Source organism: Peromyscus maniculatus, chromosome 2 (genome assembly GCF_049852395.1).
Source record: "Peromyscus maniculatus bairdii isolate BWxNUB_F1_BW_parent chromosome 2, HU_Pman_BW_mat_3.1, whole genome shotgun sequence".
Classification (NCBI taxonomy): domain Eukaryota; kingdom Metazoa; phylum Chordata; class Mammalia; order Rodentia; family Cricetidae; genus Peromyscus; species Peromyscus maniculatus.
Window position 1 is genome coordinate 27394533 of NC_134853.1, and position 19311 is coordinate 27413843.

The following is a 19311-nucleotide window of genomic DNA, read 5'->3' on the forward strand; positions in this document are numbered from 1 at the left end:
TAAAAGCAGACCTATCAGAATTACACCAGACTTCTCAATGGAGACTCTGAAAGCCAAAAGGATTTGGACAGATGTGCTGCAGACTCTAAAAGCCCACAGATGCCAGCCTAGACTTCTATACCAGCTTCTAAAACCTTCAATCACATAAATGGAGAAAATAAGGTATTCCATTGCAAAGCCAAATATACCAATATCTATCTACAAATCCAGCCCTACAGAAGGTACTAGAAGGAAAAATCCAAACCACAAAAGGTAAAATACACATAAGAAAACATGGGAAATAAATAATAGCACATCAGCAAAAACAAAAGAAGGTAAGCGTGTACACACACACACACACACACACACACACACACACACACACACTCCATCATCACCACTACTACCACCATAACCACCACCAACAAAATATCAGAAATTAATAATCTCTCAATATCAAAGGCCTCAATCCTTCAATAAAAAGACATAGATTAACAGAATGGATATGAAAACAGCACCTATCCTTCTGTTGCCTACAATGAACACACCTCAACATCAAGGATAGGTATTACTTCAGGGTAAAGGAATGGAAAAATATTCCAAGCAAATGAATCTAAGAAGCAAGCTTGTGTAGATATTTGAATATCTAACAAAATAAACTTGGAACCAAAATTAATCAAAAGAGATAGGGAAGAACACAAAATACTTATCAAAGGAAAAATTTACCAAGATGAGATTCCAGTTTGTAACATCTAGGCTCCAAATACAAGGGCACTCATCTTTGTAAAAGAAGTACTACTACAGCTTAAATCACATTGTCCCTCATTAATTGATAATGAAAGATTTCAATACCCCACTCTCATCAATGGATAAGTCATCCAGACAAAAACTAAACAGAGAAATAATGAAGCTAACAAACATCATAAACCAAATGAACCTAGCAGTTATTTACAGAACATTCCACCCAAACACAAAAGACTATACCTCCTTCTTAGAATCTCATGAAATTTTCTCCAAAATTACCCACATAGTCAGATAGAACGATAATCTCAACAGATACAAGGAAATTGAAATAACTCCCTGAATCCCACCAGACAACCATAGAATAAGCTGGATATCAACAACAGAAACTTTACAAACTCATGGAAACTGAACAGTTCTCTACTCAATGAAAAATGAGCCAAGACAGGAATAAGAAAGAAATTAAAGACTTTCTAGAATTCAATGAAAATGAATAAACAACATATCCAATTTTATGGCAAACAATGAAAGAGGTGCTAATTGGAAAGTTCATAGCACTAATTTGAGTATGTAAAATAATCAGAAAGATCTCATACTAACAACTTGAGTTGAAAGTTTGAAAGCGCTAGAACAAAAAGAACTAAGCACATCCAAGAGGAGTAGAAGGCAAGAAATTATCAAATTAAGGGCTGAAATCAATAAAACAGAAACATAGCAACAACAAAGAGTCAATGAAAGAGATGAGTCTTTGAGACAATCAGTGAGATAGACAAACTCTTATCCAAACTGACTAAAAGACTGAGGGAGAATATCCAAATTAATAAAATCAAAAACAAAATTGGGGACATAATAACAGACACAGAGGAAATACAGAGACTCATAAAGACATACTTTAAAAACCTGTACTCCACCAAACTGGAAAATCTAAATGAATTGGGTAATTTTCTCAAACTTGTAGAGGCTGTATGGGAATCAGTATGGTATTTCCTCAGAAAATTGGGAATCAATCTACCTCAAGACCCTACTATGCCATTCTTGGGCATGTACCCAAAGGATACTACATCCCATCACAAGGACAGTCATTCAACTATGTTCACTGAGGCTTTATTCATAATAGCTGGAAACTGAAAAGAATCTAGATGTTCCCTAACTGAGGAATAGATAAAGAAAATGTAGTTCATTTACACAATGTAGTTTTACTTAGCTATTTAAAAAAATGATATCGACATCGTGAAATTGGCAAAACTTTCATTACCAACTCTACATTGAGTAGAGGTATCAAAATATTCAAAATATGTAAAGAATTTAAGAAATTAGATATGGATGCAACTAGAAAAAAATCATCCTGAGAGAGGTAACTGGGACCCAGAAGGACAAATGTGATATGTACTCACTTATAAGTGGATATTAGCTGTTAAATAAATGATAATCAAGCTATAATCACAGATCTAGAGAGGTTAGGTAAAGAGGAGGGCTTTAAGGGAGGGGAATTAGAATAAATCTTGCAAGTAGACTGGGACAGGTGGGGCTGAATGTGGGAAGGATTAGGTGTGGCTAGTGGAAAGGATGGAGGGAGAGAGTGCAGGGAGAGACAGCTGGAACTGGGGAGCCATTGTGGCGCATTAGGGAGATGTAGAAATGTAGCGCAGTGGAAACTTCCTGGAACCTTTGAAGGTGACCCTAGTGGGACTCCTAGTAAAGGAGGATGCAGAGTCTGACCTGGCAATCTTTTGTAGCCAGACAATGCTGTGAGTGGTGAAATGAAGCCATATTTGCCTGAGTTGTTGACTCTTGGAAATCCCTAAACAACCCAGGCTGATACTAGGACAGAAGGTTCTGTCTGACGGGGCCCATTGCTCAAGACATCATCCACACAGCTCATTGAATGTAGAGAGGCAGAGCTGGTGTGTTTATGGAGTCTTCACCCCTATATTCCAGTATTTTTTACATGAGGAGATTGGTGCCTTGTCCATTCTTCTTCAGAGAGGCTTCCTCCAGAAGCAGATAGAATCAGGTGCAGAGACCCACAAGCAGACATTTGGCAGAGAGAGAGTTTAAATTGGATATGCTTATCAGATCCCTCCCCTTGGAGATCTGGGAGTCCCACAGAATAGGAGGAGGAAAGATTTTAGAAGTCAGAGGGGATGGTTGACACCAGGAGAACATGACTCACAGAATCAACTAAGCAGGGCTCACATGGGCTCACAGAGACTGAAGCCCTGCATGGGACTGTATAAGGTCCTCCATGTATATGTTATAGCTCACAGCTTGGTGGTTTTGTGGGACTCTTAAGAACAGAAGTGGTTGTAACTCTGACTCTTTCGGCTGTTATTGGGACTCTTCCCCCTGTTGGGTTGCCTTGTCCAGCCTTGACATGAGGGCTTTTACCTTGTCTTATTGCATCTTGTTTTGTCATGTTTAGCTGTCATCTCTTGGAGGTCTGCTCTTTTCTGAGGAAGAAAAAGAGGGGTAGTGGATCTGAGGGAGAGGGGAGGTTGGGGGTAGCTGTGAGAAGTGGAGGGAGGGGAAACTGGGCCAGAATGTATGATATGAGACAAGAATCTATTTTTAATTAAAAAAATAATTATAAGCTGGGCAGTGGTGGCACACGCCTTTAATCCCAGCACTCAGGAGGGAGAGGCAGGCAGATCTTTGTGAGTTCCAGGAAAGGCACAAAACTACACAGAGAAATCCTGTCTTGAAAACTCCCCCCACTAAAAAAATTATATGTCTTCAAAGAACACATGGAAGAATTATTTTCCATCTATGATTTGATAAATCTTTTTAGAGAATTACAAAAGGCAAAATCTATTAAAATTGATAAATCTGAAAATAAATTATGTTTCAAATTCTGTATGGTAAGAACACATAAAGTTGAAACATAGATAGCAAACTTGAAAAATATTTGTAGCATATAGAGCAAAAAGTAATTTTCATGTACTAAATTTCCATTAATTAAATATGCTTAAAGTCTTTGAATATATTGTTTTCAAAAGCAAAGACAAAGCAGCGTGTGTATACTTTCATTTGGTAGAAAGAAAAAGAGGGACTATTTGCCCATGCGTTACCTGAGAGATATTTAAGAAACTACCAAATTGATATGTATCTAAACTGTAACTTTTTAATGATGCCTATTTTTGCTCGTGATGCTGTATGCATATGTGGGGAGAGAGAACTCCTGTATGCATGCATGAGGGGGTCAGGGAACAAAATCAGTTACCGTCCATGTTCTGTCTGCCTTTTTCAACACTGTCTCATTGGCCTGAAACTGAGCAATTAGGGTAGACTGGATGGCCAGCAAGCCATGGGGAGCCATTGATTTGTCTCTTCTCTACAATACAACCTGCACTTGATACTATGCCTGGTGTTTAAATGATGAGTTGTGGGGACTGAACCCAAGCAAACACTTTACCAACTGAGCCCTCTGCATCTTCATCCATCTCAGGGTTTTCATTTACATTTTTAATTATGTGTGTTGGGGGTATACACATGTGATTTGGGGTATCTAATGAGCAAGAAGGGTGTCAGATACCCTGGAGGTGGATTTATAGTTGGTTGTGAGCCGCAAGGCTTGGGTGCTAAAAACTGAGTCCAGGTCTACTGCAAAAGGAGTCCACACTCTTATCAACTGTGTGGTCTCTTGGAATGTTTTAACATACAAAAACACTTCACCATCACAAACTAAAGCTCATTTTAGTTCACCTTCCACAGAATCATAAACACATTATAAAAGTAAGGAAAAGAGGGAAGGGAGAGAGAGAAGAAGGAAATGCAGGAGAGAAAAAATAAGATTGAAGGAGAGGGACCTTTCCTGGATCTCAGAATTCTTACAGTAATTGATGTTGGTTTTTGTTCCTTTGGTTTTTTTTTTAACATTTTCTTTAAAAATTAATTTGTCTTTTCTACTAAAACACCAGCTAGTCAGGGTGGAACATGTACTGATCTTCCCAACTTCCTGTTCTGAGCCAAGTGTTGAATAACTACGTGTATAAATACATAGTTTTAAAATGAGCAAACAAGCAAATGATTCTTTCATGGCCTATTTCATGTGTGGTCTTTTTGCTTTGCAAAGTTTGCCTCTTGCTACTTCCTGTTCTTTCTGTATGTTGCACAGATTTCCCAGAAATTTGGAAAGTACAGCGTGAATATTGGATGGTAGCTAGCATTGTGTTTTCCAAAGGGGGATTTTGCATGACTGACATTTGAGTCAGAAAAGGCTGAGCCTTGCCATCTTGAATAAATTTTTTTTTCTGAAAGACATCACTACCAAAGAGCATGTTGTCTATAGATCATGTGTCTTCAATATTGTATGAAGGTGGGTAATCTTCCAGCAAAACTGTTAAAATTATATATATACAGCAAGTTTGCTGGAAACGATTGGTATGCATTGTATATAATTTGGAGTTTTAAACTTCATATAATTTAGATAAAATTGATTGAGTAATTCTGGGTTACCTTATAATCAGGTTTCTTTAGCCTAGTGCTTCATGTTAAAGCATTTCTAAAATTGTGTAAGTCCATTAAGTCTCATGAATGTTATTCTTTACGATTAAATTAAAAACATATGAGAATAAAGGCAATCTTTGGGAAAGAACAGTATGAAACTAAACTTTGGTCCAGTTTGTTGACAATAAAGCCAGCATCCACCTAATCCCCTTCAGAGGATGGATGGAATCTGATTATTATGTAACCAACAAGCCTGATTCATTAGCTCCCTTACCACATCTGAGAACAGACATTTGTTTACTCACCAGTCTCTACAATTTCTCCAGACGTGTTTTGATCAAAAATCCATCTCCAAGTTACTTACATCCCTTTTTACCAAAAACTTATGCACTGTTTTCATCCAAGAAGACAGTATGTCACTAAAGCAGGTAAGTGTCAATAAACAGCATGTTTAGTCAGAAAGTTTGGACAGTGCTTAGGGTTAGCTCATATAGTAAGCTGCGAAAGCAATGCGTTTAAGTGTTACAATTACAGAGTGATGAATTTATTCTGTATGATGTGAAGAATCCATTTAGATAAAATGCCACACTGCCCACACACATAGAAAAGTACCCATCTTCAGTTCTTAAGTGTGTTTCAGAAGTTGTCTTCCAGTGAGTGAGAAATGAGGCATAGGTCACACTGTCACCCTCCTGATAATTTGAATAGGCAAGAGCCTGCTTTTCCAAAATTCTGAATATTTTCCTTTATTCCATCACACTATCAATATTCATAAATACATACCACTGTGAGTTTCATGGCCCCCTTCCATGGATGTGTATGTTGAGAGTATCAGTCCAAGAACAAATGTGGATTAGAATGAGGCAGACTTAGTGTGTGTGGTCATATCAGATGGTGGGTTTAGACAGAAGTGTGTGGAAGACTGTCCAGTCTTCTTGATTTGCCTGGGAATGAGAAGATGCTGCTTCCAGCATTGTAGAGTTTCAGTATTAAAACCTGTAGAATTGGACTGGCATAGAGTCCTTCTTTAGTACGATTTTAGGCTCATCCCCTAGCGTTGCAAAACAAACAACAAAGGAATACTGGGAAAGTCAAAACAGGTGGGAACCCTAGTAGGTGATAGGTTATTCAAATCAAATGTCTTCCATCATGCAACCATGCCTGGCCTACCCAGTTCTAGCTGTGAATACAATTGTTTTGCTTGCTGCTGATGGATATCCTAACTCAACAAAGTTCCCAGCATGGTATCATGTAGAAGGAACTGGGAAGTCAATGGCATTATCCACTAAAATACTTTGTATAACAATTTCTACTGTGTCATATTCCCCTAGAAAATGGCTGTCCTCCAGTCTTCTACTCTGGAACTTGTAATTTTCCCTGGCCAAAGAGCACATAGCACTGTATTCACAACTATGCAAGCTTAAGTAGGAAGATGTTTGCCATAATCCTGAGCCTTTTAAAATGAATGCATTAGCTGTTTTTGTTTACTTTTATTTATCATAGTTTGCTCAATGTCTTTGGACACATTCTTTGTCTGAATGAATAGCTATTTTAAAGGATTATCACATCAAAAGAAACATTTAAAACAATTAAAAGTACCTTGCAATAAATCACCTATTATATTGTATTACAAGATATACAACAACATTTTGAAAATGAAAGAAGACAATACCATTTGTTTGACCTGGTAGACAATAAGTAGTTTATTTGATTTGACATTATGAATTGTACTTAGAAACAAGAAAGTGTGAACAATGAATATAACTCCATCACTTAGAAAGTCTGTGCTTTCCTGAGCAGGGTCAAAGCACACATTTCTTGAACTTTCACTAAGTAGACATCAGCTGACATCTTCCTGGTGTTATCACACTTCCTCCTCATAGCATTCTACTCAAATAATCACTATCATCTACGTTTACAATTGAAGCCCCTAAACTCACAAACATTAAATCATTTACTTAAAACAACATGAAGGAGAGAAAAGCACCTCCCTTTTGCATCTTCACTTTGCGTTATTCCAGTTGCTCATAAGGGATGTGACATGAAAATATTAAATAGAAAATTCCAGAAACATCTAATTCAGAAGTTGTGAATTGTGTACTGTTATGCATGGGATGGCCATCTCTCCTGTTGTTACACTCCACATGCACATCAAGTCAGGAGAGCCATTCTTCTGCTCAGCGAACATGATCCCTGCCCATTAGCCACTCAGTTGTCTGCACCTTAATTGTCAAGTAGACTGCCATGTAATATGTAGTACTTGTGTTCAAGTAAGCCTCACATAATAGCCTAACACATCACAATGCCAATGTCATGTACTTCATTTAATCTACATGGCATTGGGTCATCATATGTCATCACAAGAGGAAAGATGGGTGCAGTACAAAAAGATACCTTAGAGAGAAAGGGATGAGTGTGCAAAGGGTGAGACCGTGTGTGTGTTTAGTATGTGCTGCAGTTCCAAGCCTCTCTTCCAGATCTTGGAATGATCCTTGTAGATTTGGAAGAACTCTATATTGGTAGAAGGAAGATGTCAGTGGAGCTCCCAAATGCATGTCATAAGGCCCTCTGTGACACTGCCACTGAGTTAACATGCACTGTTCACTGAACAAACACTCTTGGTTTTCAAGAGTTAGGTCTGTGCAAGGCATAGAAGATACTGTAGGAAATGAGACTGACTTCTTACCGCTATTGTTTCAAATCTAATATGTGCATTCCACATTTTGTTTGCAAGGAAAACAGTTTCACAATGTTTTAAAATGACAAATTTAAACCTTGGAAGGGAAATTATTTTCCAGAAAAATAAAAAAATATTAACATTTAAAAATTTTTCATCCAAAAATATCACCAAGCCCTTAGCAATATCTACTATAGTTAGCTTGATCCCAATAAAGAGCAGGGGAAAACAAGTTTGATTCTCTTGACCTTGGAACCAAAATTATTAAGGGAATTAATGTCCTTAAGATCAGTGGAAATTTTTAATGACAAATGTTAACCTATATGATAGGAAAGAAAATGTACATTTCTTTAAATTTGGGGGGGGGGGCTCAATATCCAATTCTTATTCATTTACTTTATTGGATATATGCTATTAAATAATGTAATTCACTTAGTCTTTCTGTAACTTTCTCTATATTATATTATTAATTAAATATTAATAGCCTATTCTGTTATCTATATGAACTTAACCCAAGGCCACAATGAAATGTTGACTTGTGCACTTACATGCTTTCTTTATTCTTCAAAAACTGTACAAGGATAAGCAACAATAAAATAAATTCTTCATGGGAAACAAATAAATCATTGTGGTCTTAAAAGGATAATTCAATAATCTAATCTGATCAAACAACAGTGTTATAAAACCAATTACATTTGTCTTCAAACAAAAAGACATTTTAAAAGTTCATAAATGAAATATACTTTCCATAGGGACACAAACTACAGATTGATTTATGAAAATAGTCCCTAAGAGAAAGACTAACTTCATTCTCAAAGAATTTCCACTAAGAAATTTTTTTCCTTTTTTTTTTTTTTTTAGTTAAGCAACTGGCCATGCGCACATAAACCCCACTGAAGCATTACTCTTTGTCCTTTGTTTGTATATGGAAAATGACAGCAACCCCTCTCATCCAGAAAGCCTAGGGAGTTCTTTAAATAAACTCAGTTCTGAAGCCTAGTCTTCAGAAGAAGTGTTGAGTGGTTTGTATTTTTAAAATAATGGAAGAGAGAACTTTTGAAATGCATGCTTATCTCAGACTTTCAATTGCGAAGTTCTGGCTACACGAATTGCCATGTCACATACATTCTATCTGACTAAGCCATTAAACAAACATCTAGGATCACTTTAATGAACATTTGTTTCACATCTGGGAAAGATACTGGAGATGTGGACTTTTAAATGTCTTCCAGTATGCCCAAACACTAAACACATCAAGAGAACGCCAAGGAACACTTTATTTGGGTTTTTATTTTGTTTTGTCTTTTTGTGCTTTTAAAGATTTTTTTAAAATGAAACTTGTTCTTTGACAATTTCACATATGTATACAATGTATTCTAATTGCTTTCACCCCACCTTTGCTCTTCTCCTTCAAGCCCTGGCAAGCCTCCCTCCTCCCTACAAATCCCTTTCCCACATCCCCACATCTTTTTGTTTTGTAACCCATGGAGTTCAATCAGGGCCATCTGTGTGACCCAAGGTTTGTAAGTATCTACTGGAGCCTGGGGGACTCACCAGTGGGCACACAACTGAAGACAATGACTCCCCTAGAATCCCCCAATAGCTGGTGGTTTGGAAGGGAGCAGGAGGGGCCCCTGAGCTACTTACTCTTCCAGCCAGACCTGATTACACGGTCAGTTTCAAAGAGGCCCCGTGCAAATTACTGTACCTGCTGTGAGTTCACGAGGGCAATAGCTGTGTTATGCCTAGAAAATGGCATTTTGAAGTCTTTTCTCCTCTCTTCCTGCTCTTACATTCTGCTCTCTCTTCTATGCTGTTCCCTGAGCCTTAGAAGGGAAGTATAAATGTCTTATTTATGACTGAGCATTCAAACATCACTTATTCTCAGAACCTTAACGCACCCAGGAGTCTCTGCATTCACTATCACTCATTACAAAGACAGGCTTCTTCAGTTAAGACTGGGAGAAGAAATACAAATGGCTAGTGAATACCTTAAAAAGCGTTCAGCATCTTTAGCCATCAGGGAAATGCAAATTACAACTACTTTAAGATTCTATCTCACTCCAGCCAGAACAGATAGCATCAAGAAAACAAGCGACAAACAATGCCAGTGTGGGTATGGGTAGGGGGAACTCTTATCCACTCTTTTTTTTTTTTTTTTTTTTTTTTTTTTTAGGCAATAAAATTCATATTATGAAAGCAATATATTCTAAATTTCAAAGACGTGACAAGTTCTGTAGAATCTCCCTCATCAGAAGATGGAAGCTTTCAAACTGCATGATCTTCTTGCCAGGTAGAGCTAGGGCATCATTCGCTAGTTTGAGGTCGAATCCATTTCAAGGCATGTCTTGGTGGTACAGTAATGGTGGGGTGATAAAATGTGCAGTCTGGTCTTGTACACTGAGTATTAAACCTACAGTGTTTTGGGTGGTAGAAGGGACATTCCATTTTCTTACAAGCTGGGAAGTATCGGCAGAGCTGCCCATTAGAAGATGGTGCTGGTGATGGGACTACTGGTTTTGAAGTCAGTACTGGAATTCTTCTACTCATGTGAGTGAAGGGACAATCTGGTTTAGTACACTTTGCATCATATTTACAATTTGGATGCACAAATAAACATTTTTCAGCAAACTTACAATTGGGAAAGGCTTTGCAAGGTGAAATGGGATGATGATATACACACTCATCCCCATTTTTACAAGCAGGCCAGTACTTGCAGCGCTCCAAAAGCTTTTCTGGTTTTTGTGCCACACTCAGGTCAGTCATCTCAGCTGGACTCATATCCATTGTCTCTACCATGACTGGGTCAATTTGCAGTCGGGATAATAATTGCCTCTGTTGAGTGCCTTGAAGTTTTTCTGTACCATCTCCTTTTGCTTCCTCTTCTTTAACAGGGGGACTTATTCTGGGGGCCCTGCTTTGCCCCTGGACCATTTCTGCTAGCAATTCTTCTTGAGAAGTTCGAGTCCTGGGAGCAACTGGAAGTGTCTGTTTCTGTGGAACTGCAGAATAGTTAGTTGTTTTTGTTACAGACTCTTGAGCTTCAGAGATAGCCTTCAAAATTAGATTCTTGTTAGCTTGTTTAGAAGGTGGAAGAGAAGGTCTCCTCTCAGGCTTTGCTGGCACCGACACGCTGCTGGACAAGCTTCCTACCCGGGAGCCGTAGTCCTCATCTTCCTCCTCCTCTTCTCCATCATGACTGAACCTTTTTACTTTTACAACGGAACTTACCACAGGCAACTTTCTCTTCCGAAAGTTTTCATCCTCAATACTCATCTTATCCAAGCTGTTTCTGAAGAAGGGGCTGTAAGTGTCGTCTATGCTGCTAAGCACTTCCGGTTCGCACAGACGTCCTGCTTCGTAGACCTGGCTGCTCTGTACCTCCAGCTGCTTGGCAGCGTGAGCACTGCTTTGCTGCTGCTGAAGTTGCAGCCTGTTTAAATGGGTACCAGTGTCTGCATTTCTACTTGCAGGTGGTCGGTAAATTTCAATAGAAGGGCGAGAAGAACCATATGTAAGTGTCACTGTAGGTTTTTTCTGAGAAAAGGGATTCTCCTGCACAAAATTGAGGTCTTCATCAATGAGATCATCTGGTTCTGGCTTGATATCAATCACATCTTCAGAGGGTGCTGGCTCCCTCAGAGGTTTCACTGTTGACATTAGCCGGGTTGAAGTTCCATCATCATAAGAATGTCTGACATTAGTGGATTTCTGCTCCTGCGAACTTGCAGAAACTCTGGAATCTCTTTTCTCAGGCCTAGAGCTAGAAACGGCAAGGGGAGGGACTGCAGCTTCGTGCCTTCGCTCATCTCCCCGACTAAAGCTGCTCTTGTTTGAAGGCACGGTACTATCAAAGATGCTGGTGTCTGCAGACTTTAGACTAGAGGGCTCAGTTGTAACAGAGCGAAGTTTATCTAATACACCATGGAGCCATACGGTGAATCGAATTGTGTTGTTCCCTAGAAACAGGGACAGGTCCTCTGTCATTTGGTCCTGACTTTTCTTGTTGGCCACCATCACCATAATGTAATCAGGAAGTTCTTCATCCACGTAAGCTCCTAATTCTTGCAATTTCCCCTTAATGGCACTCCGGATCTTGCGGCTGATCTCGGTGCCGATTTCCATGGCTCAGCGGCGGGCGGCCGGGTCAGCACTGCGCGGCGCTTCGGTTACCTGGAGCCCGCCGCGGGCTGCCACCCTGCAGCCTGCCCGCCCCCCGCCCACGCCGGGCCGCGCCGCCGCCGCCGCCGCCGCGGCCGCCGCTCCGCCTCCGACCGTGCGCGCTGCGTGTCCCCCTTATCCACTCTTGATGGGAGTGTTAATGAGTAGAGCCGTTTTGGATAGCAGTCTGGAGGTGTCTCCAAAAGAGAAAGAGAACACCATGTAACATCCCAAAGGACTCTGTGTCCTGCTGCAGAGAAACTCATACATCCATCTTCATTGCTGTTCTATTTACAATAGTTAAGAAGTTGATTTTTTTTCACTTGAATTTTATAGAATTAATTATGGAAAATCATAGACTGAATTAGTTATGTAAAACTATAGACTGAACTCCCATTAGCATTAGCCATGTGGCCAGCAAAATGTGTCAGGAGTGGAATTCTCTGTTTCAAAGGCGGCCTAATGAGAACTCTCACTAGTTGAAATAGACATTCAATATGTAAAATTCCATGTTCTAAGTAGAACATGTACATATTAGTTGTTTTCTTCATTTAGATGAAATATGAATATATAACTCATTTTCATCTGCATACCAATCTACTACAGCTCATAAAATATGTTGATAGCTCATGGTTTTAATCCCAGCACTCTGGAGACAGAAGTCCTCAGATCTTGTTAGTTAGAGGTCAGCCTGGTCTACTTAGGTGTTCCAGGCCAACCAGGGCTACACAAGGAGACCTTATCTCAAAAACAAATCAAGAGAATAAGACAGTCAAGTGATTCTTTTGGGAACATTTTTAATGGGATATGACAGTTCCACAGTGCAAGGTTTGAGAAGTAGTATGTTTTAATTTGTGTTACTCATTTTTTGAGGATTTCATATATAAGTACTATATTTACATCACTTGCTCCATCTCTTCCTTTCAATTCCTCCTATTTCCCTCCCCCCCCCTCAGGTTTGAGAACTTCTAATCAACTTCCTTCATCATTGTTTGTCCACGAGTAACATCAGCCCTCAAAGTTGAAACATCACTGTTCAAGGCTGTATAGTGTAAACCCCAAATCAAGTCTAATTCTCCTGAACCACAATAAATCATACATATTTGAATATACTGAGCTCTCATCCTGCTCTATACACCCAATTCAGCTAGAGCTTATAATTAATACCGAATTAGTGCCACTTCCTACATTTTCATAGAAGCTGAAAAATAGAGACGTTGAAACTGATGATACCATGAGACAGCCCAAAACAGTTTTTACTCAATCTTATTTGACTCAATCTTCCATACTCAAGTTCATGTCGCTAGACTCTGTTCTATTTCTACCTAAATATATAATCTAACTGGATCAGATTTGGGGTGCGCTGAGTGCGAGGTGAGAAACCTTCAGGCCTTCCTGCTGCACCCTCTTTGGTGTGCTTTCAGCTGAGTTAGATACAGGAAAGGCCACCCACAGGTTAGAAGCGCCCTTTCAATTCTGTGCAGCTCAGCATTTGAACGCCCTAACCCCTCAGAACTCCTGTGTGGGAGCCAGCCCTGCTGTGGTTATACCTAGAAATGCTGCCAAGTTGGACAAGACAGTTCCTTAAGACTGCCAATGTGGACAGAACTAGGTCAATTCCAACAGTAGCATTGTTGACAGTAATAAAGGGAGCATATTTTCTAGCTAAAACCATGTAATTACTAGAGAAAGAAGTGCTCTGCGGTTTCCTCTTTGTGTTCAAACCTTCAGAGTCCGTTTAAATCCTCTAAATATACTGGGTTTCATTCTTGCTCTTACTTAATATCCATCATAAATCAAAATGTTCTCAATTTTATCAGAGCATTGACTACATGTAGTAATTAGCATTTAAAGTCATTATCTGGAAGCCCTTGGGGAAATTTCATAGGTGAGATGATCCAACTTGAGTCTCTCGCTGACTGCAGGTCAAAAGCACCAAATGATCATGTGTAATTGTATTCAGTCTCTAATCTCATCTCAGCCCAGGAGAGGCTCAAGCCAAATTAGGTCAAATTACCTATTACTTCTCAGGAATACATTGCGGCCCGGCACAGGTCAAATTGCACAGGCTGACCTGTGATTACCCAGATGCTGGCACGACTAGAAGCACAGCCGAGCAGAGGTGCGGCAGCAAGAGAGGCTGCTGTCCTGGGGAAGCTGCAGTCAGAGCGGAGAGTTCCTCATCAGAGCAATGAGAGGTGGTGAGGCTTGGAGTCCTGGATGTGGAGAAAACTAAAAATAGGCAGATAGGGAAGCGAGAAATTCTCAATTCCCAAAATTCAAAGAGATGAGTGATGGTAATATTTGCAAGCCTTTTGCTTTCTTTTTAAAAACTCATAACAATGAATTCTTTTATTTTATTTTATTATTATTATTATTATTATTTATTTATTTTATTTTACAATACCGTTCAGTTCTACATATCAGCCATGGGTTCCCCTATTCTCCCCCCTCCCACCCCCTCCCCTTACCCCCAGCCTACCCTCCATTTCCACCTCCTCAGGCCCTCTGAATAGGTGAGACAGTTGATTGGCTTGATCAGTTTGGGAAGCAACTAGGCAATGGGACCAAGTCCTGTGCTCATTGCATGAGTTAGCTGTTTGAAACCTGGAGCTTATACAGGGACACTTGGCTCAGTCTGGGAGGAAGGGACTGGACCTGCCTGGACTGAGTCTACCAGGTTGAACAATGAATTCTAAACAAATAAAAATTTTAAGAAGGTAAAGCAGAAATCTTTATAACCCTCGACTCCGTAACAGATACTGCTATCTTAACTTTTCAGATGAAGGAACCCTGACACAGAGAAGCCAGTGACGACAGCTCAGGGCCAAACAGCCATTTTCAGCCCACGGAGGTTAGGCCGGAGCTCCACTGTATAACAAACACTGCCGTGTGATGACAGGGCCTGCACTCCGAAGAAATCTGCTCCATCCTTTCTTACAGTGAGCATGGCTGAGGTGAATGCAGGAAACTCAGTCTTTCCCCTGTGCTCATAACCATATATAAAGGAAAGACGACATTCTCAGCCTCCAGTGAAGCGCCTTCCTCAGCTACGGAGAGGCCTACTGTGTGGATGCCCTCCATGTCTGCTGGAACAAACCCCCAAGTCGGTGCTAAAACTTCAGTGATACATGTAATTCAACAGGCATTGCCTAATGACCCCCTCAGATGTCCCAAATTCTCGTTTTCTCAATATTTTATTGATCCTTTGGGAATTTCACATCATGCACCCCAATCCCACTCACCTCTCAGTCTACCCAGGTCCACCTCCCCGCCCTTGTGACTTCCCCCCATGGAGGAGGAGGAGGAGGAAGAAGAAGAGGAGGAGGAGGAGAATTTGTGCTGCCCATAGACTCACTGGAGCATGGTCAACTCCCTGTGGCCAATCCTTAAAGAAAACTGGTCCTTCCCCACCCACAATTCTATACAGACTTTTTCTGTTCAGAGAAGTGGACTTCCCCCTCCCCCCCAGGACCTCCTTCTTCCATTATAAGACAAGTAGCTTTTCACACAAAACTTTTTATGCCATGTACTCTTTAAAATCTATTATTTCAAGTGATATCCAGTATATCCTATGGGATACATGCAGCAGGAATTTTTTTTTAAGTTTTTTTGTTCATTTTATGTACCAACCAGAGTTCCCTCTCCCTCCTCTCCTCCTCTTCCTCATCTTGCCCCCACCCTCCATCCACTTCTCAGAGAAGGTAAGGCCTCCCCATGAGGAGTCAACAAAGTCTGGCATATCAAGTTGAGGCAGGACCAACCCCCCACCCCTCGTATCAAGGTTGAGCAAGGTATCCCTCCATAGGGAATGCACTCCTAAAAGCCAGTTCATACACCCCAGATAAATCCTAGTCCCACTGCCGGGGCCCCCCAAACTTCCCAAGCCACACAACTATTACCCACATCCAGAGGGCCTAGCTCAGTCCTAAGCAGTCCTATTCCCGAGCTGTCAGTCCAGAGTCCACGAGCTCCCACTAGCTTGGGTCAGCTGTCTCTGTGGATTTCCCCATCATGATCTGGACGCCCTTGCTCATATAATCCCTCCTCCCTCTCTTCAACAGAACCACAGGAGCTGGGCCCAGTGCTTATCTGTGGATCTTGGAGCAGGAATTCTTAATGTCTTTATTTTTTATATGAGAAGGCTCAGGACATTATGGAAGGTGGTGTAGGTTTCATACTTGAAAATACCAGGAATAAAGCATCATTTTTCTCTGTTCTGTTCTCACTATTCCACATTCAGTCAGACATAATGAGTTTAATGAGACTGCTTGAAGTACTTGCAAGGGGTGCTATGATTATACCATGTGGTGTTGAGGTAGCTGACTTTGCATTCCAAAGCTCTGAACCTTCTGTACTATTCAGACCTGTATCATTTGCACAAAATATTAATACAATGTTAATTGTTATTAGTATTATGATGATATAAAATACTGAAAATATTTTGATTTAGGCATGAAGGCAAGCACAATATTAATATGAAATTTGAATGTAGCTTAGATCAATTAATTTAATAAGTTCAGATATAGTAATATGAAATCTATAGACCTGAATTTCATGTCATATGAATTTTCACAATTTCCCTATAGAAAGGTTATCAGTTTCTAAAACTCAGACTTAGGTCTCATCTCAACTGAAAAATGTTGCAACTGGACACAGGAAAGATGGACCTGTATAGCTTGTCACCAATACCTGTGGTGGCAACCAAACAACCAACCAACCAACCAAACAAACAAACACCAAAGATAACCAAAGAGCTAGATCCACTGAAACTGTACACAAATGAGACCTCTTTCCTTAAGATGTATCATGCCATACAGTGAGAATAATAGGAATCCAGGATCTAGGATCAGTCTTGACAAACTCAAGACATTTGGGGGAAAAAAAAACCCTAGAAAAGATATTGTGAATTATAGTTTCCTGATTGCTACTAAGAGAAGTTTGAAGCTGTTTTTAGAGGAGTTTATTATAAAAACTACAGGAAGTTCACTCCCATGCACAAATACACATATATAGTATAGTTACAGTTTTTGAAAACATATTAAGACATACTTTGTTTGTAGTTAGTATTGTAAACTGACCTTTCAGCATCTGGAAAAACTTTTGTGATCTGTGTGGTAAGTATTATGATACTTTACATGTGTCCCTCTGATTATTTATCCACATTTTCAATAAAATCTACTTTCCTAAGGAGAAATTGTAGTATGGTTCTATTGTGCTGTGGAACAATCTTTTTTTACACTGTGAATATTTGTTACTTTCATTGGTTTAATAAAGAGCTAAATAGCCAATAGCTAGACCGGTAGCAGTTAGGCAGGACTTGTAGACAAAAGAAAGCATGGGGAAGAAGAGAACAGAGTTGCCAGCAGATACAGAGAAAAGCAAAATAAACATTCCATGCTGAAAGAAGGTACTGCCATGTGGTAGAGTGTAGATAAAATATATGGGTTAAGTTGTAAGATATAGTAACAAGCCTAGGCTATAGGCCGAGCATTCATAATAAGTCTCTGTGTGGTTACCGGGGAGCTGGTAGTCCCAGCAAAAAACTCTACCTACACTATTCTACTTAACTCTGCAGAAAAACCCAAGCCCTTTAAATGCATGCAAGCCACTGCATTATCTGCTCACACTGCTCTCTCAACCATGTTACTTGGAGGACCTGAAACATGCCATCTGCTTTATGCATGAATGTCTAGTGACTTTTGCTTCCTTTCTGGCATTTATCCTTTTATCTCCAGTCAAGCTACTTGCTTGCTGCCTTAATATCCCCCTGCCCATGTGCCTCTCTGTTTCTTATACCAACATTCTTTTGGGACTTTCCAGTTTTCACCAGTCCAGGAGACTGAAGAATAGGAGTTATTCATCATCATCTCATTCAGTGTGTAGTGCAGAGAAGGTATGATGTCAGTGCCTAGTGAGTAGGTGGATGAAGGGGTGAGCACATAGGCAGAGGCCCCATCAGGAATCAGGCTTTTACACACTAGTTTTGCTCTGCCTTGCATTCTTGTCTTTGACTTGCTATAGTGTCCGCTTTCAGAATAGGCCAACTAGCTGCCACTGACCCACTTTTCTGAGAATTAAGCTATCAAAACAGGTATTGACTGGTGTGTGCTACTTTACATGCACAAAGGCACTCTTCACCTTAGCCTTGCTAGCTGCCTTTGCTCAAAACACTTCGATAAAAGAGAAGAATATTGTGTCTCTATTAATATTCCAATGGTGGCTGATTAGAGTTGGAGTGGCAGGAAATGCAAGTCAACCACTGAGTACTCTTGAAGTGCTTAGTAAACGTTAGTTACTATCATCTGTTTTAAGACTCCTTAGGTGAAAAAAATGTAATGTTTTATTAAATAATTAAAATTACTGCCTACTTACATTACAAATATTTCATGAATAAAAATGTAAGACCACATTCTATTTATTACTTTTATCCCTTAGAATACAGACTCTCATGGTCAGTACGATGGCTCAGTGTGCAAAAGCACTTGTCCCATAAGCCCGGTGACCTGAATTCTAGTCCCAATACACATATGTGATTGCTAATCTTGGTTGTCAACTTGACTACATCTGGAATCAACTAAAACTCAGAATGCTAGGCATTGGGAGGGATTTTCTTAATCTGATTATTTCAAGTAAGATGTCCCACTCCAAGTGTGTACCACACCATCTTGTGGCAGCCTACCCTCAAGGACACGGGAGAAGGAAATCACTTTACGTGCTTTCCCTCATTCTCAGGAGCAGGTTTGTCTAGCTTTTTGCTGCAGCTGATATTAAATCCAACTTGTTCAATATTTAAGTGCAGATAGGGAACCCATCAGCTCTCTAGGGATTGGCCAGGACTCCTAGCCTTGTGGGATATACCTAGCTTTGTGGACTGAGCAATTACCAGATTACTAGTCATTCTGTTATAACAGTCACCATTGAACTACCCAGATCAGAGTCTGTAAGCCAGTATAAAAAAAATCCTCTTTTATTGTGTGTATTGTATGTGTGTATATGCATGCATGTGTGTGTATATTCATTCTATCAGTTCTGTTCATTCATAGAACCCTGGCTAACATAATATAGAAAGGTGAAAGCAGAGAACCAGTTCCACAAAGTTGTCCTCTGACCTCTACACATAATAGGGCACATGAGCCTATACATACAGCATGCACATACATACTAATAATAAGCAAAATTATGAAAAAAATGAAGATTGGTTCTAAGACAGAAAATTAGTAACCAAAAACATGAATGAAACTAACTAGTTTATTAACTTTTTCATAAAACATATTTTCCATACAATGTATTTGGATCATAGTCTT

The 19311-nt window shown here is 39.8% G+C and overlaps 1 pseudogene; it reads right to left on the reverse strand.

The window, feature by feature from the left end:
- Positions 1-10028: 10028 nt before the first annotated feature.
- LOC143271808 (zinc finger CCCH domain-containing protein 14 pseudogene) lies at positions 10029-12086 on the reverse strand (annotated as a pseudogene).
- Between the last annotated feature and the right edge of the window lie 7225 nt (positions 12087-19311).